This window comes from Diachasmimorpha longicaudata, chromosome 16 (assembly GCF_034640455.1).
Source record: "Diachasmimorpha longicaudata isolate KC_UGA_2023 chromosome 16, iyDiaLong2, whole genome shotgun sequence".
Classification (NCBI taxonomy): domain Eukaryota; kingdom Metazoa; phylum Arthropoda; class Insecta; order Hymenoptera; family Braconidae; genus Diachasmimorpha; species Diachasmimorpha longicaudata.
Window position 1 is genome coordinate 2,503,647 of NC_087240.1, and position 25,251 is coordinate 2,528,897.

Sequence of the window (25,251 nt, forward strand, 5' to 3'; positions counted from 1 at the left end):
TGTTGGAGAGTTATGAAATTTGTTGACGTTGATTTCTCAGTGTGCATATAATTAACTGCACGGGGTCGCTATTGCATTGGGTATGAGACAGAGCCTAGAGGTATTTGGTTATAACGTAAATGGAGTACATGTCGGTTCGCATTGACGTAACTAAATTCTCAGCATGCGGTGAATTTCTCTCAAGAGGATATATCGACGCTTGGAGACCAACTAATTTAAACTTTGACACTGTCAGTCATGTGTAAACAATATTGAATAGTTAATGAATCGTTCTATTTAAAAAAAAATGGAGGATAATTTTTTTTGATATATAAAATATAATATATAATATATGGCCGAAAGGCTGATTACACTTCTGAGCTAATGAGGACCGTCTAGCGGCAATAAAAGTCATAAAAGTCAAATATATAATATATAATATATAATATGAACTCTACGAATTTGCGGGTAGGGCACAGATACTCGAGACCATCCACTAGACGACTGCCCAAGGCAGAGTGTAAAATGGCCGAAAGGTTGATTAGACTTCTGGACTAATCAGGACCGTCTAGCGTCAATAAAAGTCAATATATAATATATAATATATTATTGGGATATGATTAGAGTAGATAAATAAATGTAGCAACACAATTAATTACTTCAACTTGAACTCTTTATTATTGTCACGAGGAAGGCACGACTGGCCTAGAGGACCGGTGTCCAGAGACTGAATTCTTACTATTTGAAAGACCTGTACTAAGGGAAAAAACAAGAGAACGTTTATGACTCCAGAGGACAGAGTTTGCTTTGAATACCACATGTGGTAAGGATTACAATGCTCTCAAGTTCAGAGCACAACAGGTCATAAATTAGTACTTTTCTGGAGACTCTTTCAAACACGTCATAAACCTTGTCGAGTGATTTTTGAAGATAAACAGAAGAGCTGTGTTCTAATTTTCCAACATATATAATATATAATATATAGTATATAATATATAATATATGTTTAATATTATGAGGAACGCTAAATCACGAAAAGTCCAAAAAAATATAATATATAATATATTATATGTAATATATAATATATGATTACATAATTACAGCGCGCGTTCGGCCTCGCCCATAATAAGGAACAGATGTACGTTTTTCGAGTTATCGAATTTCGAGAATCGATTTATGAAAAAAATCGAAGTTTACGAACATCATATCCGGTCGAACCCCTCGACTGATTGGCTACTCCTATTACCAAAAGGGCGCCCATCGAGACTATCGATATCTCGAAAGTTTGTCCCACTTATTCCCCATTGGTGGCGTCGTCTGAGGCGGCTAATTTAAATTAACAACTCATTTAATTTGGATCCTTTCCACCATGACCTTTCTAATTGCACTGCGCGCTCCGTCTCGTCTAATAAAAATGTCTTCCTATTTGTTCGCAGATGCAGTAATACAATTTGGCACCATCACAATCAGACGACAGAGCTCGAAGCGTAACTATATGGTGAGTAAATAAATTCACGGGAGAATTTAGCATGAATGCATTGTTCCCGGACAAGCTTGATAACCCCTCAGTTGAATGTTTCCTTTCTCCCTCACATCTTCGGGTACCCTCTTCCTCGATCTTTTATATATTCGTGACGCGAACGAACGACCATGGCCCGAGCCCGTTCGCACAGGAAGTATAAAGTCCTTTTGATCTCGAGACAAAAGCTCTCCCTTTCGTCCTCTCCCTCATCTTCACTCACTCTCTCTCCTCCTTGGAAAGACGCGCCACTCTCGCAAACTACGGCAGTCATGCGGTTGCTTAGCGACCCGGAAGACACGCTCCCCAGAATGTCGGCACGACGAAAGATTCACCCGGAAAAAAAAAAAATTCTCATCCCCTCTTTATTCTCGATAATTTTTACAGGTGTGTCCTCGTAATTATTTTTCACCGTCTGAACTTTAGCCGGTGAATTATCAATTACAAGAGCATTTATTAACAATGCTTCAGTTAACAATAGTTTAGTTGTGGTTCGTTAGACATCCCCTCGATTCTCCCGTGAAGTGATTCAACTAGAATCGTCGGGACTCCTGGACCGGAACGTTTGAACTTTTCTCACCGATGATTCACTATGAAATTCATTCCCGTCTCTGTCCGGGTATTTTTTTCAGTATTCTTAACATTTAGCTTCATCATCTGCAGAGAAGACATTTCTTTTCAATTGAAAACACCATTCTGAGAGTTATGAACTATTAGAAATGGTGTATTTGAAATAATAATTCTGTAAATAATTGTAATTATTTCTCTACTTTATTATTTAACTCAAATAATTGTGATCGGAAGACACATCCGCTCTGTACCGATTCCTCGGAGGAACTAACTAGATCTACAAAGGGAAACAACACCCTGAACCTTCCAGTTACATGCTCTCAAGGACTCATATTCATTCCGCTTTGTTTACATACTTAAAATCAAACGTAAACATCATACCTCACATTTCTCAGAATTCCAGCTCATAAAAATGTTTTTCAATTTAAAGTATAAACACTCAGAAGAGAATAAGATTGATTTTTGTTTTCTATTTATTTATTTCATGAAAAATCCAACGTGAATAAACTACTGGCAAATTTTGAATATCGATATGTGTAGTCGTGCGCTCTCCGCGAATTTTATGGTATGTGGTGAAAGAAATATTGGAGTTCAATGAAATGCAGAAGTCTTATTCTATGGAATCATTATTTCCGGATTAAAGTACAAGTACTTTGGCACTTAGTGTTTGGCACTAGTCTTATATCTTCCTGACAGATAGTTACTTGAGTTTTCACATTCTGGACCCATTTCACAAAAGGCCCTTGTTTGTTCATTTCTTTCTTTTCCTTCTCTGATTCTGCTTATTAAAACTATTCTAGTTATTTCGGTACTGTTCTGAGAAAAACTATAAAATACTGATATGGACACATACCAAGCACTCTTGACAGGAAAAATGCGTAGGTCCTCAATTTAAGAGTTTGTCGTTTTGGTTCGTTCAAGGGGATGTTTTATAGTAAGAGAATAGAAACTCTGTCATCGGACAAATACTTGACATCGGGGGAGTGAAGCGGATGTCTAGTTAACTGGGGAGAAGTCTGGAAGATTATCGGAGTTCAATTGAGATGCGTTACTAATTATTGACATATAGATATGAAGGTATATAACAGAAAAATAATGTTAAATATATGATATTAAATTATATTAAAATATATTAACAATATAATTTAATATATTAGACTTCTAGGGATTGTCAGGCGATTCCTTGTGATATGCAATGAGGCTTCTGGACATTTTCCACAATTTACTATATTTGTTGCTCATAAACGTGACGACGGATCGATGTTTTGGTCGTGAAGGGTTGTTTCACCCCCCTCAATTGTCAGTCTTTGGGGTGACATCGAACTTATCGCATGTCCACTCAATACAGAACATGTTATCTTACTTAATATTGTATCCATCGTTCCCTTACTACCACTAAATACTAGAATAATATTATATAATATATATTAAAAAATATATTTTATATATTGCATATGATATGCATATAATATATATATTATATTTAATTTCTTTGAAAAAAGTTCGACTTCGTCTTCCTCAAATTTCCAGATAATCCTTACCCCTCGTTCAATATTCAAAGATCTTCCATCACTTCTAATGGAATATGGGGGGATTTAATACGTTAATTTAAGTTTATTGAAAATGGCACGAGGAAGAAATGTCTGTTCACGACGACCTGCCACAGTAGACTAATAGTAGACAACGAGACCAAAAGAAAAGTCGTCATAATGTGACAAAGGATCCCCAGTTCCTTTGCCACATGACCTCATGGCTTATGTTTATGTCTAGTCCCAACATCTCTCTGTATGTTGATACATTTTTGAAACCATAGACTCATATAAATCAATTCGTAGAAGACTGAGGCTATATCCCAACAACTTCTCCACTCAATTAACGAAATCTCATCAATTTCATGAATTTCCTCGACAAAATCGTGTATAATCCTCCTCGTAGACTAACGCTGTCGCCGATCCATAAACAACGAAACGCCGTTCCATTCCTCAGTCAGTAAAATACTAAAGATCGACTTGTATCTCCAGTAAATTTCGTCGGGTTTCGAACACGACTACTCGCAAGTTTTTACAACGACATCGAGTCACGCAGACGTGTCCCCTAGTAGCCCCAGGTCCGGGATTACCCGGCGGAGAAGCCGGGCGGGTGCAGCCAAGAAGGAAAAGGAAGAAATCCATTGACGCCCCGATACGTGTTTTCCTTCTTCTTTGTTTCTGTCCACTATATTCTCATTTTATTTCCATTTATTTCTGAACTTGTTCTTGCGGTGTTTTAAAATATATTCGCTCATGATGGACACTGATCCTTTTTTTTTTCATCTCTTCACCGTGTCTCACCCGTGTTGTCTTACAGACATTTTACGGCAGGGAGTCACGCACCATCGGGGGGCCATGTCAAAGACTGGGTGAGAAGAGATTGTACATCGGGATAGGGACACGGTGAGACGCGAATGCATCACTGGAGTTGAGAAAGGTCTTGTTCTTTCGCGTCTACTTCGATTATCCTTCCACCGAGGAGTCGTAAGGATGAGTAGAGAAACTTCTAGATATTTTTGTCTGTCAATCTGGCGGACGTCTGATGGTCACGCAGTCTTTGGTGGAAATTTTCTGATGAGAATGACCTTCATGGGTGAGACAGAGGTCATGGGGTTCATGAATTGAGTCAAGGTCATTGCCGGGTTATTTTGATGGGTAACGAGGTGTGAATAATGTTATGCAAAGAGGAGAGTTTGTTTTTGTTTATGGACGGGTAGGGGGTGAGGGGAGTTGGGGGTGTTATGTAAGACTGTCGGGTTTGGGGAAAAATATTGCGGAGATTGGCATCGCCGCATGGATGAGCTGGTGCGGACAATGGACATGAGCAATGTCGTGTTGGATGATGAGTTGATGATAATGTTTACGGGTTTGGGTGGAAATGTTTGTTTATGTTGTTCTTTCGAACGATTGAAACTATATTTCGTTTGAAGGAATGTAAGGAACAGGACTAGAAGAATGATCGTCTGGAAGAAAAGTTCAAAGCTCGTCTGTTAGGTTGCCTCTGATAATTATTATTAATAAACTGCCTCCACCGTTTTATTAATTGTGGTCTGAGTCTTTCTCTGAATATGGTAATATTATTATTACGTAATTCGCGGCCATGGGATTCGAAATAAACGTCATTTCCTGTGGCGCAATTTAAAAAAACTTGTCCTTTGTGGTCGCATGATATATCATATTTAATATATAATATATAAGAGAGAAACACAACACAATTTATAAAAATGGTTGGGGCGCTTTGTTAATAATTCTCAGGCAAGTCCATTCCGTCTGAATTATCTCCGGAAGATATCTCCTCACGATAATTTTTAAATAAATTATTTATAACTAAAATTAAACGGACACTGAAAGACTGTCAATACGCGCAATTACTTTCACTATTAAAAAACAATTGAGTAAATCAAAAAATTGCGTTTATCGTTCAATTGAACATTAATTCACTTTCAAATTAAAGTAGGTGAATATAAACAAATTAATTAATTTAATTTTAATTAATTCAAAAGTTAAATTTGATTACTTTTTTCAATTTTTTATAAAGATCTGCGATTCAATTTTGTAAAAGAATTACTCAGGTGAATATTTATTTACTTATCTATGTTTAATAATTATTAATGTTAATTATGATTATTATGATTATGATAAGCTCTTGTTCAAAGTTTGTAATTTCCACCTGTTCATTTTTGAAAGTGACAGTCGCTGTCGTTATCGCTTCAGAAAACAATCTTTTTGTTTTTTTTTTGTTAATGTTGGTCTTCCAGAGGGAAAAAATTTCCCATTTTATCAGCGAACGTATTTTCTTTTGTAATTTAATTTCCCTTATTTTGGTCTTCTATCCACAACACGTCAGGAATAAAGCCTTGGCTGCTCATCCTCTTCCACTCTAGTTCCCACAGCAAAAGAAGCTTAATTCATGCATCCTTCGTATCAGAATAAGTGAAAAAATGGGAAAAAAATAATCGCAAAGGAATAATATTCTTTTTATAGCAGGATTTTCCAGTTGGATAGAATATTCTCTGAATTAACTCCATGTTGGTATTTCAATAGAGCTTTTATGCGCGGATCGAGAGCTTTTTCACTCACTAAATTTCAATGTCTAAGACTTCATTGAATACAAGTGAGGATGAACATGTGATTTTTCTTGAGAAACTATTCACATTTTTTTTTGAAACGTCAACCAGTCAATAGTGTTTATTTGTTAATCAAATGAGAATCCTCATTTGAAATTCTATCCTTCAAGAATAATTTCGTTGGATATAAATTAACATATCTATTTTTTTCAAGAAAGAGAATCTAATTATGTTAAGGTTGTTGGCTAAAATATTTACTCAATCGTTTTTGTTTAAAATTTAATGGTGAATAGTTCAAAAAAGCGACTGCAAAATGACCACTTTCTGTTTGAAATTCTCCATTTTGAACATAAGATAGAATGTTTTTTTATTTTAAAAACTTTTCACTTGTTTTCATGGATCGTCACGCATTACAATACAATACAAAGTACAATTTTTTGTTTATCAACGGCTCGATAGTTTTTCAATTAAAAATTGTTGGAAGTTGAAACCGCATCACAAAAAATGCAGCAAAAAAAATTAAACGCATTCCCTTTTTTGTTTTCGAGAGATAATTACAGAAAGTTTGTAAATTTACATAATTAATAATAGTTACAACAGAAAAAATATATTCGTATTTTACCTGTCTAGACAATGCAATCAATCAAGTGAGACCATATCCTATCAAAAAATAGTACTTTAACCCGGGATATTTTGGAGCGGATAAACTTTTGACAGAGATTGTCGCGGAACAACCTTAATGCGCAGATACAATACCAGATGTTCCACTGCAATAAACACATTACAGTTCCCATACCGTCTTCGGGCATTCCTACATTTTTAGTAATAAATAATTTGCTGAAAATTGAAATTTTTCAAACCTCAATATACATATTCAAATTTTGATAAAGCAAAAGTCGTGGGTTTGATCCCTTCTAGAGTCATTTATTTTCAATTGAAATCGTCTATATATATTTTTTACAATATATTATATATTACTGGGGTTAAATGGTATTTCTTATGTATTAAAAATATTTATTATTCTCACAATCATTATTAAGCAATATATTGTTATTGTGATTTTTAATGTGATAGTCATTAATACTTCCTATACATATCTACCCTATATAGCTTATATATTATATCATATATTATATTATCCCACGTAGGAGATGAGAACTGACCGACAATCGGCCAATACTGGCCGAGCCTCGGCCCACTGTCGGCCGTTCGTCATCTCTTACCAGGGATATTATATATTATATATGTTATTCTCTGTGTAGTTCAGAAGTTTTGCGACCCGTGATTTCCACGAATTATCCAACTTTATTTTCAAAAAAAAAAAATTTATTTTGCGATATTCAAATAAATTTATCTATTCAATTAAGATAGATCATCCTTCCACGTATGGACGAAACTTTTCGCCGTAGCTTTGCGATAAAATCCCTAAAAAATCTTCATTCATCAGCCCCCATCAGCTTCCATACCCCACGATGCGAATCATCACGTGGAATCCTTCTCCCCCCTCCGCAGATTCCTGATAGGACCGCGCCCACGTAGATCGATTGGCCGTGGATACATTGCGTTGCACATCTCACCGATAGGTCTCTTGCATATCTAGATTTTTATCTGCATTATATCCAGATCGATCAATACCTTTGATAGAATCTCGATACGATGTTCTCGATTAGTCAGCGGCCGATAAATATTTGCACACCTCTGTTTCTATATTGTGTCATCATACCGCAGCGTCTCAATTTCTCAGCGATTATTATCATGTTGCACGTGTAATCATGGATATGGTACCGATAATTAATTCGGATGTTCATTTCCGGTGGTGTGTGCTCAATGGTTCGATAATCAGTGAACGCTTTGGTCCGATTTTACTTTTGATGTTGCGGAATGCTTTTGATTTGGGGGGAAGTGATTCAAGAGCGACATTCCAGTTTTTAGAATTTTGTTTTGATGGGGGAGAATGGGACATGCGGGTAACACAGTACATGGGGTAAAGTGGGTCGTTGGGGGAAAATGGGTTTGAGGAGATTCTGTATTTGATGACAGCATGGTGGTCGAGGGGGGGGGGGATAATGTGAAAGGTGCCGACATTGCGTTATCATTAAGAAAAAAAAATGTAATAGTGGAAAGTCGATGGATTTTTATTGCTGATTAATATTTGAATGAATTTTTTAATAAATAAAAACTGTCACGAGAGGTTTGATAACGAAGAATTTTTGTTCGACGCAGTTGGTACGTTGGGGATATTCAAAACTGTACTCCTCGTATTGGCGGGTTGAGTCGAAGTCAACAACACGCGATTCTAAAGAGGTTAAGTTGTTGGTGGGTTGTGAATTATTTTGAAGAAATGAGAATAGAATAACATGAAAAATTCAGAGAGTTCCTCAAGAACGAGGTGTAACGAGAGATTTATAGAACAAACGCATCTAAAATAATCGACACAGTGTTTGATAACATAAATAACATGCGAGATGAGTTGTGCAAGTTTGAATCTCCCGCTCACGCAGTGCCCTCTGCGGCGCGCGCACGCTAACCTCCAACGTTGCCGTCAGGTCCGTCTCACCGAACGTAAAATCCAGACTATCTTGTATATTTCAAGAATATATTCCTGGAATATAATCGATTCTATTTGTGGAGTATTTTGATTTTTATTCTATTGTCGATTAATAATAATAATAATAATATTTTTTCTTTCGTGTTACAGTACAGTTTTACACCTCCTCCTTTCCTACACTCTCCTACATTCTTACACTATATAAAATTTTCTTAAATTGTAATATTGGTATTATCATATGATTCTTTGAGATGATTTCTGCTATATCATAGTATCGTTCTATTGCCGATTATTTTCTAGTGATTTTAGAGAAAACTAGCGCCATAAAACTCTGTGTTGATGCCACGTATTTGATATTTTACTCTAAAAGACCCGCATGGTTCATCGTATTGGGACATCGGGAGGATAATTATCATCATTTAAAAAATATAGTCTCAAAATTTCAACCCCCTAATTGATGGATTTTTCGCCCCCCAAAATTCATATCGAACGCCCCTCTCAAAATATTTCCCTCCATTTCTCCAACAACAAAAATCGATCCTATCGATCTTACGTCTCTCCCACCAACTCTCCATTCATTCCCACCCGTCTAAGACCGCTCATTTGAATTCAGAACTCAATTAAAAAAATTTGAATCATCATTTTGACAATTACAGCGCGCGAGATCGCGCGTCGGTCTCATCAAAATTTTCGGTCCCTTCGGGTAACGAAGAGACTCTCGAGGGCTTGAAAAAGTTGGGGAGAGGGTGGCCCAGACAATTATGTACAACTATAGATTGTCTTAGGGGTACCGTAGGTGGTACCGGCACATCACCGCACACATGGGAGAAACCGGTCCTTTATAATTACAGGGTCCACAACCCCCCCAGCATCGGGTGGTCGTTGAGTCTATTAGTGTGTGTGTGTGCTGTCCAACGAAGGAGGGTATGTACCCCGGGCACGTTTGCAGTCCTCTCTCTCTCTCACCTCCTCAGGTGGACTCTGTTGCTGTCCTCATCAGACCTGAGGTCTTTCAGACGATACGACAAAGACCAATACGACCACCCGAGAGTCGGACAAACTCATCGTATTAAATGTCAGTGTTTTTTGTTGTTGTAATTTTTCCCTTTTTTTGGGAGGGCATTTTTCGTGAATTGAAAATATTGCCCTCCATTCAAGGACAATATTTCTTGCTTGAGGACTTGGGGAGATTGGATTGGTGGTAAATTGTGGCGCAAGAAATAGGAAAGAAACGAGGGAAGTCCGGAGTTTTTGTTTTTATAGTTATTTTTATAGAATTTATATAGTTCTTGTGACGTCACAGGAGATTGTTGCAGGGGATTTGTGGATCTGGAAGGGAGGGAACCGGAATTATCTCGAGATAATTTTTTAGAGGAATTTTATGGGAGAAATTGGTCGACGGAATCGGGATTTGAACCCGAGATTTTCCGATTATGCATCGGATGCTTTGGCGACTTCATTTTTGTTTACATCAGATGTTTGTTTATTTAAGAAGGGTTGGAGACCGTATGGTGAGGTGTTCCCACTGTTAATCAATTATTATATAAATCATAGTAGAAGTTGTTGGATAAATTAGTAAATGTCTGGGGTTTCGTCAATTTGTGGGGAATCTGAAAATTCCGGTGAATCTTTTTTGTTAAAGTTACTGTACCGTCAGGTCGGTATTTTACCGACTGGGTCCGCTGCCTTTGAACATCTTCAGTTGCCAAATTTTTCAATTAATTGCAAGAGTAAAATTCGAATAAATGAATACACAGTCAGTATTGACTAAATTAAATTTTGGAAAGTATTAATATTTTTAAAATTATTCCTTTCGTATAAATAAATAATAGAGCGTTTTTCAAATGGTGGATTCTCTTGTACGAAGTGTCAAAAGATTCTAGATTTTCAGCTTTGACTACAACAGAAATTTTCATTTTTTTATGAAACTCTTTGTTAAGTTTTGATTTAAAAAATTTGTTTTTGTATAACGAATGGTCCTTAAATTGAAGAATAAATTACAATTTTTATAAAAGAATTCAACAAAACTTTTGAATTGACTTGACTTTGAATTTACTAAACGAGTAGATCTACTTTAAATCGAGTTCATGGCCTTTTTCCGAAAACTGAAATCAAAGAGATTTTCTACTAAAAAATGAGGAAAAAAAATTTTTTTTAGTGTAAAATGTTTCTCAACAATGCAGTGTATTTTCAACTTAATGAGATAATTCTTCACGTGGGTATGACTTGTATATTTTATCCCCCTTGAAATTCTTTTAATGAGATTCCCTTTAGATATTTTGAAAGCTACTGAAGCAAAGCAGGTTTCTCGTTTCCGTACAAGTTAAGAAGATATTCCCCTACCGTTTCAATCACAACTTTCCATTACGTCAAAGTTTCTCTGTTCTCATCAAACAATATCTGTACTTCAAGAGATTTTTTTTTCTACCATGATTCATCGAATTCCTGCGTTTTCTCAATTTTCCTTCTATCTTGGTTGAAAGGAACGAGAAACGTCTTGAATGGACCAAGTTAAAATTATCTCTCAAAGATTCTATTTATAGACTTTGACTAACTGCAGTCTTGAGTTTGTTTAATTATTTAACTCAATAAATAATGGGCATTTTTTTGGAGGAAAATCGCAAATATGAAAGAAAATAGAAAATTCAAGAGATATGAGACGAAAAATTTTATTTTATGAAATTGAAAACTTAATATATAATATATAATATATAATATATAATGCATAATATATCATATATGATATATTTGCCCTCGTTCATGATTCATCAATATTTTTTTCGTTTACAATTAACGTACCATAAAATTTCATTCAATACTGATTCTGAAATCAATAAATCTCGTAATTTATCTCACGAGAGACAGAAATTTTTCTATTATTTACGAGTAGAAAAACATTGACAAAAATTTCATGTCATTACTTTTCGTTCCTGTTTTCGTGATTAATTCTTACGAAAACATATTTTTTCCCTGTTACAGGTGCATATCACTTTCATCAGGTTATATCTATTCGTTATATCATATGTCATATGCTACAAGCAAATGCGACTTTCTATTCCTAGATGAATGAATCAAAAATCACGATGAACGTACAAGCGAAGTGTTTTAATGACTTGAGCTTCGATTTGCCAAGTGACCAAACAGATCTTCAGAAGATAAATGCTTCTAGAGATAAATTGGTTTTTGGGATTTTTTAAAAAACTATTCTCTTAATTCAACTAATAGTTAAATAATAATATTTTCTTTTGCAAAAGCTGAAACTTTGTGCATTTGTGAGAATTTGTCTCTTGAAGATCTTTTTGACGCACCAAAAAGTTCCTGTGGAATTATTTTCAGAAGATTTTAGGAGATTCAGAAGAGTCAGAACTAATTGTTATAAATAAAAAAATCAACTTGCCGGTTGTGCAAATATATTACGGAAAAAAAAACTTGAATCAAGTATATTTTATATTTCATGCTGAGATATTAAGTTTTTAATTTTTCAGAAACAATTTCCTCTGATTAGGACAACATTTATTAATTAAATAACATATTGTCATTTAACATGAGTTGTTCTCGTCGCCAATGATATGAATAAAATATTACTAAAAGAATTTACCGTGAAGAATTTTGAGGAATGGCTGCACATGCCATAATTTTAATATTTTATTATATTCGTAGTATTTTTTGTTTCGATAGTTTATTGTTGATTCAACTTGTTTTACCTTCGGTGTCTTAATAACTGCCCCAACAATTCATCAAATTCACGTATTCACTGATAAACCAAAAGAGGACCGATGTTGTCGCGGAATGCAGGCATTCAAAACAATGTCAGGGCCGTAGTGATGGGTTAGCGCCCCTCAGGACATTAGGGGCCAAAATAAAGTGGAACGATCTCGCGGTCGTTATCAACTTCGAAGTGTTCGAAGTTCGTCAGTCATTTATGAAACGTTCACTGCACTTTTTGAAGATAAAGGCTCATGTATTATTTATCCTATTCATGACAGACATTTAAATCGTGGAAACATCAATTTTTTATCGATACTACCTCTGAAAATCGAGCACACTAGGATCAATCATAAAAGATACTTATCCAAGTAGTTTTCTCATCTAATTAGTCAGCTCTTCACCCCCCAAATTAATTAATGAACCAATAAAAATAATTATTTTAAGTTAAACATTTTTCTCCTAAAATGGATAACGTATTGTGAACCCAAAATAAGTTGACCCATTTTTTCAGTCAAGATTTTGTCCAATATCTCTGAATCTAAGGGAGCTATCGGAATTATTGTCACTACACTTTTTATAGAACTCAATCCGCTCCACAAAAAAGTTCATAACAAAAAATCTGCTATCTCCCTTAGATCCCAAGATATTCATAAAAAAACCTCATCAAGACTCAAAAGTGACTGCTCCTTTTTCCCTTCGCTACTGAAATAATAACACCACAGAAAAATAAAGTAAAACAATGAAACAACAAAAAATAAATCTTTTCCTCCTTAATAAGACTCTCATTTCCCCGCCCCAAAACCTATAAACAATAACTCTCTCTCTCTCTCTCCCTCACAAAAAAATTTCCCTCTTCACAGAATAATTCATCTTCCAAATGACGCATCCCACTCTCAATTAATTGGCCTACGTGTTGTTAATTAATTAATTCCGTAAAAATTCAGCGTCGTTACATTTTCCCAACATGCCTACCGGATTTATTAATTAACCCTCCAGTGGGCGTGTTCTCATTACATCGATTTATCGACGCTGAAGAATGCGCCAAAGCGGCAAGAATTATCACCTCTCGTCATAATAAAATCATCAACTTTTCGTTTCGATAATCAACACGAGTTTATAATAAAGCGATAGCATAATCAGCGTCAATCACTGATTGACGATTTATTGCATCATCAGTGTAATTTAACAGTGCGTGAGACAGAGAGAAAGCGAAAAAAATCGAGAGAAAGAGAAAGAGAGAGAGAGTCGATCGCGAAAGAAAGACGCGGGTGAATTCCATGTGATCGGGGCCTGGAATACCCCGACCGTTGCCCGTGGATAACCGGTAATAGCCGACGGTAACAGTAACAGTAACTGACCCCCACAAATGCACCAACACTCGCGTAAAACGTTCGACTCACCATTCACTGGATGAATTATCTTATGATGCAGCCGAAACCGATTGATGAACTGCGTGAGCAACACTTGGGCCACCGCCGGAGAAAGTTTTGATTTTTTTTTTTTTTTGCTTCTCCCACATTTCACGCACTTATCCCCCTAAAGTTTCTCACGTACATTATAGACTCGTGGAAATTACGTGGGTATTTGTACCAAGGACGCAAGTGCTCAGTGCACCTGACCGATTTCTTGAACCGATTATTTTGTCTTTTGCGGATAATTTAGCCGGGAGAAAAAATGAAAGTTGTAGTTAAGTGGCCATGTTACTTTGATGGCGGCTATCATCAGAGTGGAAAATTTAAATTTACTTTTTTTTTAGGGAAAACGAATAGGTTTGAAAAATGGAGTTGTTGGGAGACTGATTTCACCGATTGTTGGAGTGGTTTTGTACTTTCGGAATTTTTATTTTGCGGAGGGGTTTGGCGGGGTTTTGTAGGTGTGGAGAAGAGAGAGGTTAGAGGACAGCTGATGGGAGGCGTGGGAGACATTTTTTATGGATCGTAGCGCCGCTTGCGGACGGGGGGTGAGCTCTGTCATGACGGGGCGTGATTAGGGGCCTGAAAACATTGGAAATGTTGGAAAAGAATTTTTTTATGGATTATACAAGTGAGATAAATGAAATAAGCTGCTGCGCAGTGGTTGAAACGGTCGTGACGCTGAAGAAGTCGAAAGTAAGATAATAAAAAATGAAAAATTGAAGAAACTATCATTTTTAAAATGGGGATATCGAAATGATTGAAATAAAACTTTCCATGATTGAGTATTTATCTCCGAAACGAGAGATTTTTGGAGAAAATGTCATAAAGCGTTTTTGTAGAAAATGTCATCAGCTACAAAAAAGATCTTTTGACATTTTCTCCTAAAAGCACTCGTTTATGAGATAAATGCACAATTGCCGAAGATTTCGATTTTAGTTAATAAATAAATTTTGAATAAATCAAAATCAATTTTTAAAAATGATTGACAACAATTTAAACATTAAAAAACCTTCTTTTCTAGTAGCCCATTGTGCCCCAGATTAAAATATCAATACATTCGACCTCAAATCTCGAAATTCGACAAAAACCACTACTTTTCCTTTTTTATATAAATATCACGAGAAATGCGCACCAAACACCATCAATATTCGACCGGATATGACGTGCTAAACTGGGACTATTTCCATAAATCGATTACTAGACAATCGATTATCGAAATTCGATTATTTTCAGAAAACCGCATTTTTTACTTTTTTACCATGAAATCGCTCATTTTCATGAATCAATCACACAAAACAATCGATTCTCCAGTCTCCAATTTTCTCCTCGTGATATCGAGATATGAATTTCCGTAATCGATAATCGAATTTCAGTTTCATAATTTTTATTGAGTACTTTTCATCGCATGGTTTGACTGTCTGCGAAGACAGAGTCAGAGATAAACCAGAAGATACCATAAAGTCGATAATGAGAGACGGGTTTTAGGCCTCAGGTGAACATGTTACAGGTGTTCATTCCCATAGCAATTATTTTCTGGGTCAAATAGTGGCGAAATAGGCTCTCCACTGTGCATTTTCCAACGTGCCTTCCTATTCATTTGGTGGGGTCGTTCGTTGAGTGAATGTGATTCCCACAGGCCAGAAAAATATACCGTACACATTGTAAATTTGCTTGGGTTATTCAATTCCTTGTGATTAGACTGTTGCTGAAGATATATCGATGTTTCGTAAAATGCGATCTCGGGGAGTTACAACCCGCGTGTTTTTGGGTCAATAAAGTAATCGTACGTGAAGAGAAATTGTTGATAAAAATACCAGTGCCTTTCCACCATGAATCAACAAATTTTACTCAATTAATTTGAGGAATTCATTAACCCAGGGGTTTGGCGTAGTGGATTATGTTGTTGCCTCACATGCTAAAGGTTCCGGGTTCAAAACCCGCGTCGCGTTGCGTCGAATGGCGATCGAACCATTTAAAATCGAGGTCCATCGTGGCATGTCCTAAACCAATTGAAGTACAATCACAATCTTTAAAAAAATGTTTATCATTCGTTGAGTATTAAAGATGTGTTCTGCGCTGATTGTAGAAAACCGATTTTCTATTAAAATTTCTTTTCAATAAATATTAATTACTAGAACTCAATTGGAATACTTAAGTCCTGACGGGAAATATCAATTATTTTTCTACGAGTTATATTTACTTGATTCACATAAAACAGGTGGGGAAGTCAAGTCATGTGTATTTACCACAAGAATGAAAAAGAAAGAGTGAAAGAAAGAGTGAAAGTTCATTTACTATTAACCTGATGTGATCTTCAGCTGAGAAATTTTTCACTTTCCTGAGTTGATCAGAAGTTTGTACTCGTGAAGTACTTCTACGAGTAAATTGATTCTTGGTTCTTGAGATGATGACAATCTTTGGATTGACCTTTTCATACGTCACATTGAACTTTGGAACTTCAGTTGTAAAGAAGTTCATTTTCTTTCAATCACTGTTCGTCGTAGAACCGTTTTCCTTTGAAAATTTTGAACTTAGTGATGGAATGAAATTGTTGAAATCCCCGAAATTGCCTGAATTCTCTTGAAATTATGAAATCCGGTCAAATTGTATGAACCATTACAATGATTTCATTATTTTCCTGAAATCGAATTATGAAATTTCTATGTGAAATCGCATAATGAAATCGATGAAATCCCTTTATCACACCGATGAAATGGCTTTAATAAATCGATTAAATTGTTTTATAAAACTGATATAATCATTTTATAAAATACTTTTATGAAATCGCTTCATCAACTCGATGCAATTTCTTCATGACCCGTCTGAATCAGTTTATGGAATCCCTTTATGAGATTGATGGAATCGCTCTGTACAATCTACAGAATCGCCTGATAAAATTGTTTCATGAAATCGATGCAACGCCTTCAAGAAAATGATTAAATTGCTTTACGAATTTAATGGAATGACTTCATGAAATAATTTCATAAAATCGTTTTATCAACCCCTCGCAATTCCTCCATGAAATCGATGAAATCCGTTATGAAATTGATGAAATCACTTTATGCAATCAATCCCTTAACCGATGCCTTATAAGATCGACTAAATCGTTTCATGAAATTGACAGAATCGCTTTATGAAATCCACAGAATCGTTTTATGAAATCGTTTCACGAAATTATTTCATGAAATCGCTTTATGAAATCGTTTCACGAAATCATTTCATGAAATCGCTTTATGAAATCATTTCATGAGATCGTTTCATGAAATCGCGTTATGAAATCCACAGAATCTCTTGATAAAATCGTTTCACGAAATCATTTCATGAAATCATTTCATGAAATCGTTTCATGAAATCATTTCATGAAATCGTTTTATGAAATCATTTCATGAAATCGTTTTATGAAATCATTTCATGAAATCGCATGAAATATGAAATCGAATGAATTCCAGGCTGAATAGCCCTTCGATCAAATTACTTCATAATTCCTCTTTCTCCCTCCCCTCCCCCTCTCTCTCTTCCATCGTGTGCTCAAGGCAAATCCGCCTGTTCTCACTCCCTTTATTATTCTCAATTTTATCCATTCCTCAGTTACATCTAAGGGAGATATAACCGGCATCAACATTGTGAAGCCCCCAAGGTTCGCGGTTTCAATTAGATCTGGTCGTAGGTAGTCGACCCACCACGTTTCACAACGCATCCCAATGGTTGATGACCCTTCCCGTACACTGAGAAAGATATCGCCACCCTGAAGGGCCATTCTCTTTCACCTTCGTGATACCGAGTTGTTAGAGCCCATAGTTTCCGGGTTTTCAAATAAACGGAGGAGTGGACACTTATGAACTTGGATACTTCATCCTGATTCATTCCATCTTGACGTGTCACGCCATTCGCGTCATCATCACGGCGTCTCGTCACATACGATCGATGATTTTTCCTTGAGAGTCGCTCGTAGTCGGGCTATTTATGGTGTGAATGATAACCCAGAATTCAAATGACAATCTCCTGGATGTTGGTGGACATTTACGTCGATATGTATTCACAGGATGACGAGTGGTGATGACATCGGGTATTGGGGGAGGGGGAGGGGGATGCGCGAATGACGGTGGAAGAGAAATGAATTTTTTTTTTCTTTGGGTCGACTTGTAATTGACATTTGGAGCATATTTTATGCTCTAGATTGTCGCATTTCGCTGAGTAGTTTGCGAGAAAGGAGTCGGGGAGATGTTCCTTAAAGGGCTTTCAATTATTTTTGTTGAGGGATTTTTGGTATTCGGTGACGAGGAGCTGCGAAATTTTTAATTAATTGATTAGAGGAATTTGGTTGATTTTATTGAATGGATTCAGGTGATTTTTTTTTCTAATTTGGTTGAATTGAGTACAAATATTTGTGTAGCAGTTACTGAATCTGGGGTTGATGCGAGACGCCATCTTGTTCGTATTTACACTTTCAAAATGGCCGCTTATGATGGTTTACCTGAACATATCACAGAGACGTTGAGTTGATTGGAATTAAAAAGTGAATTTAGAAATTAATTACAAGAAATCCGTCGGATGATTAACTCTTAGGTTAAACCTCCTGAAGTGTCAAGTTTAATGAACATCGTGGCATCCATTTTCGATTTTTTTGTCGAAAAATAAGGGTAATAACTATCACATATACTAAATTTATTAGTAATTTTTATTTCAATTACTTTTGCTCTGATTAATTACGAAAAAATGAGAGCAATTGATTTCATATAAAATCACTTGAAATCATTCAAATCATATGACTTCATTGGTTCCAATAGTCAGTATCATTTGAACTAAATTTCGTCAATTATTAATATTTTTAAAAACATTTCCTTCCCATAAACAAATAATAAAACCAGTTTTTTAAAAGGTACATTATATTCTACGAACTGTCAAAAAATCACTGAATTTGTTTACATCTAACGATCAAATATTCAGATGTTAATATCCAACTTCTGATTTTTCCCTTTTTTTGTCAAAAGAAAACAGAAATGATAATTAATCTCTAGAAAAAATCGCGATTCCAAATGTGCTCGAGTTTTCTAAAAATGTTGAGTAGCTTTCGATAATCTTTGGATGTAGTAAAGGGCTGAACTACCTAAATGGAACTTCACAAGAATATTCTACACGTACGTGCCTCTATAACACACACAGGGATGTGGTTTATAATTTACAAATATTGTTAACATCGAGTTAATCTGTTGTCTCAGTGCTTATTTATCAATGATAGACTGGGATTTGGTGGGGAGTGGTTTTGTTTCCCGAATGTAATTTCCACCCCGTCGATCATCTCCGGCTCAGATTTTCCCGTAGGCAACTGCGTGCAACCACTGCCTATGTACATCAGTTTCATATAACAGTAGCATTTTGCCCCGAGGGCGTGAATAATAATGCAGCGATGCTGCGTGACACGGTTATGTCACGAAACGTCCGGATGTATGGAATGTACACAATAATACCTCTTGTAAATATTCTTGTTGACGAGTGCTGATGCTGCGATGGAGAAAATAATAATTCCATTGGAATTACCGCGAACGTGATCTGTTTTCCAGGAAAATTGTGGATTTTCAATACAATTACGATACGCTGAGAGAAACATCCACTTTATAACGAGCCTGTTACCAACGGGCTTTCTTTGGTTTCTAGGCTGATATCAATGTTTCTATGTGTATGAAATATATATGTGATGTGCTCATTGGAAAGCTCATGGAATAAGCTTCAAAATGACACCTGACTGGTCCAATTCGGATAATTTGTCACTGACTTACGAGAGTTTTGATAGAAAAATTAATTTTAGGTTTTCGTTTGAAACAGTCACTTTGGTTTTTTTCACGAAGTCGTAGTCCTACGTGAACTCGATCGAGATATCGATAGATCATTTTGAAGTGTGTTGATAGAACTGTTCTTTGTGTGTAAGGAATGGCTACGACATCTGTCGAGGATGCTACCAAAGCTTCTCTTCATTCGACTTTTGGATAATCGATTGTTGTGATTTGAGATGCCATTCGATTTCTAATTTCGCTTGGGAGATTCGTGGAGGTTCTTCTTTATATGTGAATGACAGCTACGCCATCTGTCGTTGATTCTACAAAGGCTTCTCCACAATCGACTTTGGAGATCGACTTTTGAATAATCGATTTTTATTCGAGTTACCATTCGACTTCTCAATCGAGATTCGTGAATATTCGTCTTTATCTATAAGTAACAGTTACACCCTCAGTCGTTGATTCCACCGAACCTTCTCTTCATTCGACCTTCGAGTTCGACTTTCGATAATCGATTCTCATTCGAGTTGTCATTCGACATTCAAAATTCTTGATGATTCATCTTTATACATAACGAATAGCTACGCCATCTGCCGTCAATTCTATCAAACCTTCTCCTCATTCGACCTTCGAGTTCGACTTTCGATAATCGATTCCATTCGACTTATTCAAAATTCTCGGCAATTCATCGTTATCCATAACGAACAGCTACGCCATCTATGATCAATTCCATCAAACCTTCTCTTCATTCGACCTCTGAGTTCGACTTTTGAATAATCGATTCTATTCGAGTTGTCATTCGACTTATTAAAAATTCTCGGCGATTCATCTTTACACATAACGAACAGCTACGCCATCTGTCGTCAATTCTATCAAACCTCCTCATTCGACCCCTGAATTCGACTTTTGGATAATCGATTCCACTCGATTTTCCATTCGACCTATTCAAAATTCTCGACGATTCATTTTCACACATATCGACTAGCTATGAAATCCACAAAAAATTTATTCATCATCAACTCGTCCAGTCCATCAATCCTTAACTCTATCCCCTTCCTCTGATTTTCGATGGCTCACGTCAATATTATTTAAAAACGGATAATTTAACAATTTCATTATTTTTAATAGTTCATCCTCCGGTATTGCTAATTAACGTGGTGATTAGTTCTACCTTGTTTATTCTAAAGATTACGGTAACGGATTATAATCGTCTCTCGGACCACGAATTAAACTGCGGTGCAATAGCTCACAAGAGTGGTTTCAAAGATTTCTCACTACTTCAGTTAGCAGCTCAAGTGCCGCAACTATTTCGATTTAATGTTGTTCCAGTGGTGTACGTATACGAAGGGAATTTACCCAGTACAATGAGAGAGAAGGAGAGAATGCAATTGCCGTAATTATTTTGATGGACGATAACGATTGTAACGATGCACACAGCACGTGGGTAAATATTAATTGACCACAAATCCAGCCTCAATCGTGGATTGTTTGCTATTCATTGGGTGCGGTATGTCCACGTTATCAATTTTTCAGGTCTTCGATGGATCATCGAAGAGCTCGACGAGCTGTTAAAATACTCGGTAAATCACACTAGAGTATGACTGGGTACCTGGGGCACAATGGGATAGACAGAAAACATTCGAGATTTTGGGAAAACTGTTTTATTAATTTATTATAACAGAACAGGATCTGAAATATGTCACTTAGCACTTGTTGAAATGTTCGTAACGATGAAGAGCTGGTAAACAATAATAATAAACAAATGAAAAATACAAAAGTGAATTAAATAAAATTTAAAAAAATAAAATTAATCACATCAGGAGTGAAGTGGTAAACTGTAATAACTCAAAATTGAAACTTTTCGTAGTTGAGGGTTTATCTTCCAAACGAGAGGTTTTATGAAAAAACGTTGGGGAACTTTTTTGTAGGAAATTTCATCAGCTACAAGAAAGATCTTTTGACATTTTCTCCTAAAAGCACTCGTTCATGAGGTAAATGCACAATTATCAAAAATATCGGTTTTAACTCATTATAGTTTAGTACTTTGCTACTAAAATAAATTCTGAATAAATGATTAAATCTGATAAATGATTGCAAACAATTTAGACATTTCTTCTAGTATCCCATTGTGCCCCAGATTGAGCTATCAATACATTCCACCTAAAACTGAAAAATGAGAAAATTTTCATTTAACTTTTTCATCCAATTATCACCAGTTTTCGCTCCTTTATGATAGATTTTAATGAGAAAATGAAGTTTCGAGATTGAAAAATCAACGTATCACAGCCTAATCTGAGAGTCTTCTGATGATCTTTAGTTCACCACTTTTGACACAACATAAAAATCACAAAATTCGGAATCCACCACGTGCAACAGCTAGCGCGCCCCGAGGGTGCGTCTGTCCAATTTTAATTAAATAATGAAAAAAATTGAATGGAAATTCTTAATTAATTGGAGTACCTAATTTGTAATGAATGCAGGCAAATGTGGACCTTTAATGCAAAGTTTAGAGCTTCAGTGCAGGGTAATAAAGTAATAGATATGATATGTGGGGTGAAAGAAGGAATTTATGAAAGCTTACACGCTTGCCTAGGGTTAATAATCCAGATTGCCGCTCCTGGGTGTCTCTTTCACCTCCTACAATTCTCTTTCTTGCTCTTTTTATTTTCCATCTCGCTCGCTGATGCCAACGTTTGACTCCTACCCTCTATCTCTGTTGGATCAATAGTCTGGTCCAGAACAGGGCCATCTTGCCAAGGGAGACGCGCGCGTACAATGACCCAAGTCCGCACAGGTGATAATTTTGGATTTTGTTGGAGGCGAGAATAGATTCCAATCTATTTATTGTTTATCATGGGGTTAAAATAGATCTGCCCTTTCAATAAATTCAAAGATCATCGAAAACTACTGAAGATTGTGGGAAAACTCGATCACGTTTGGAATCCTAATTTTTTCCAGAGTTAAAATTGCCGTTTTGATTTTTCAAAAAAAAGTTAAAAAGTGAAAACTCGACTATTGAAATCTGAATTTTTGATGGTGAGACGTGAAAAAATTCCGGAATTTTGTGACAGGTCGTAAAGGTTAAGGCAGACTTTGAGAAACCAGTTTTATTTGTTTATGAAAAAGGAATGTTTAAACAAATATTAATAAGTTAAAAAATTTAATTCGGATACTACTGATTATGTCTGAATTTTTGGGCATTTTAATTATGAAATTGGAAAATTTGGCAACTGAAACTATTCAAAAGCACCGCATCCGGTCGGTAAGTTACCGACCTGAGGGTAAAACTCATTTAATGCGGGGAATACCATTGATTTACAAGCAGTTACGTCATTATTCCCCTGGGTCCACTATATAGCGAATTATCTGACAATTAATTAGTGTTTTCTAAATGGCTCGTCACGAAGAAAAAAATTCAATAAAAATTACTGCACCGTTTGGTAATCACGTGTTGTTAAGGTCGTTTCGGGGAACATTATCATACCATTTTTCTAAATTTGTCAACTGTTTAGTAACATCCAGCCGTCCGAGAGTAATTAATTAGCTATTGGGTAATTTTTCTTGACTGATGCCCATTATGAGACTTTTTCAATCTATTTTTACAAGGTAAAATTGCGTTTTTGCATCTCGACGACGATCAGTCGGTTACAGTACGTTAAAACCACTTTAATCGTACCGGGACTGGTGCGCAGTGACATTGCGCAGATTGAATCAAAGCCTTTCCTCAGACTGAACACAACGTGAAGTTAGTCAAGTCATAAAAAACTTATTCAAATATTTTATGTGATTTATCATAAAGTTAAGATGGAAATATTACTTAATAATTAATAATTAGGTATTAATAACTATAATTTCATGAAGATTGAAACAAACTAAAAAATAGAAATATGAATAGTTCAGTCTGCTTTAAGTTAGTAATAATTAATAAAAACTACAAATTATTATGTGATCTTTTAGTTTTATTAATTTACGATCTAAAAGTTAAAACTCCCAATTTAATTATTATTTCGAGTTAATCATGAATTAAAAATATACCACTCAGGGCACATCAACTTTTATTTGTTTTTCCTGCGCCGGAAATAATTTTATTTTAAATTACAAAATAATTTTGTTGGATGAATTTTAAAAATATTTTTGATTTCATTTTTTTGAACAGTACAATGCAATTTATCAAGTGAAATTTACACTTACAATTGCGATTTACCATTAACCGGTGTAACCGGTGGATAAACTTTTATCAGAGACTCTCGTGAGATACCACCCTTTAACACTATGAGACCTTGAAAAAATTAAAAATGAAAGAAGTCGCAAAAGTTGATAAACCTCGACGAATTTCCAAAAAAAACCCTCCACGGATTAACTCGAGTTTTAAAAACCGTAAACATAAATAGAAATTCGAGAGCAAAGTCAGGGTGAACTTCGATAATTAGCCGCAGTTACCGCGACTTAAAATAACCCCATACAAATCCTTTTCACAATTAATTTTTTTTGGGTTTTGTTCTTCACCTCGTCTTCATTGTGAAACGACTGTGCGGCGTGTAAGGAACAAGTAAAAATAATGTCCGATCAAGATAGAGGTATCGTGAAGAACAACACACGTGGTACATATAACATCGTTTCTCATTAAGATAATGACTCACCGTAATGATCTAATAATGGGAAAATAATGAAAATTCGATTGTCCCCAGATAAAGTTCTTCGGCGGCATTTTCAGTTCAAACTGTTCCCCAAAAATCCTCCTCACCTTCACGTTAATAATCTGGTGATTGATTTTTAATCACCAAAATATCGGCGAAAAGGGAAAAAGTCAAATTCCCCAAATTCTTCGCAGCTGACGAAGGCGTAATCGCTTCCGATGGTTTCTAATTAAAGTTGAGTCCATTATCTGCAGTTGGCATTACCTAATTTCTCCGAGAGAAACAAAAAAAAAAAAAACATTTTGACCCGATTTTTAGTCTCTCATTTTCTCCTCTTCGTGGCCCTTCTCTCCTCATTTCGATCTTGATAAAAAGTACTGGTGAATATTGTCCAAGGGTGGTCCACGATGCTCCAGGAAAAGGAGTCACGGGGTCATGCGGTCGTCACCCCATTGTATCGAGAATTGTTCATTCCAAAAGAAGCGAACGGCCAAAAAAACACTGACGTAAGCCGTAAAGTCCGCACCGCAATGGCAACAAAAAAAAACAAAAACAGAGACATAAAAACCGCAGCATATTCTTTCGGCTTCCGAGAAAGATTCCACCAGCGGTGAAAAAAATAAATAAATACATAACCAAAACAAAATATACCAAACACATAACCAAACCGAAGTTACATAATAACAATTATAAACAAATCGACAAAAATCAACGGAAATAGCACTTCGAGTATGATCTTAATAATAAAATATGATTGTTCCCAAAAAATATTAAAAATTACAATTTTCCGATAAATTAAAGTCAATTGATATTTTATTTATCTGTAGTCTTTAACCTATATTTTCTGTGAACTTAACAAAGGAGAAAAAAAAGATAAATCTCTATTTTATCCATTAAATCAAATGTTCAAGACAATTTATTATAATCCCAAAATTTGTATTCAATTAAATATATTTTAGACTTTCATTAATTATTAGGCGATCCCTTGCGGGAAGTGTAATGAAC

The 25,251-nt window shown here is 35.7% G+C and overlaps 1 protein-coding gene across 9 annotated transcripts in view; it reads left to right on the forward strand.

The window, feature by feature from the left end:
* LOC135169958 (SH3 and multiple ankyrin repeat domains protein 2) overlaps nucleotides 1-25,251 on the forward strand; it is a 198,607-nt gene that overhangs the window by 91,682 nt on the left and 81,674 nt on the right. For 8 of the 9 annotated variants that reach the window (XM_064135403.1, XM_064135405.1, XM_064135401.1 and 5 more), the window contains one exon: nucleotides 1,416-1,477. The exons of the other annotated variant lie outside the window; for it this stretch is intronic. The gene's annotated coding sequence lies outside the window, so the exon portion shown is untranslated. The remainder of the gene's footprint in view (nucleotides 1-1,415; nucleotides 1,478-25,251) is intronic. 9 annotated transcript variants of the gene reach the window in all.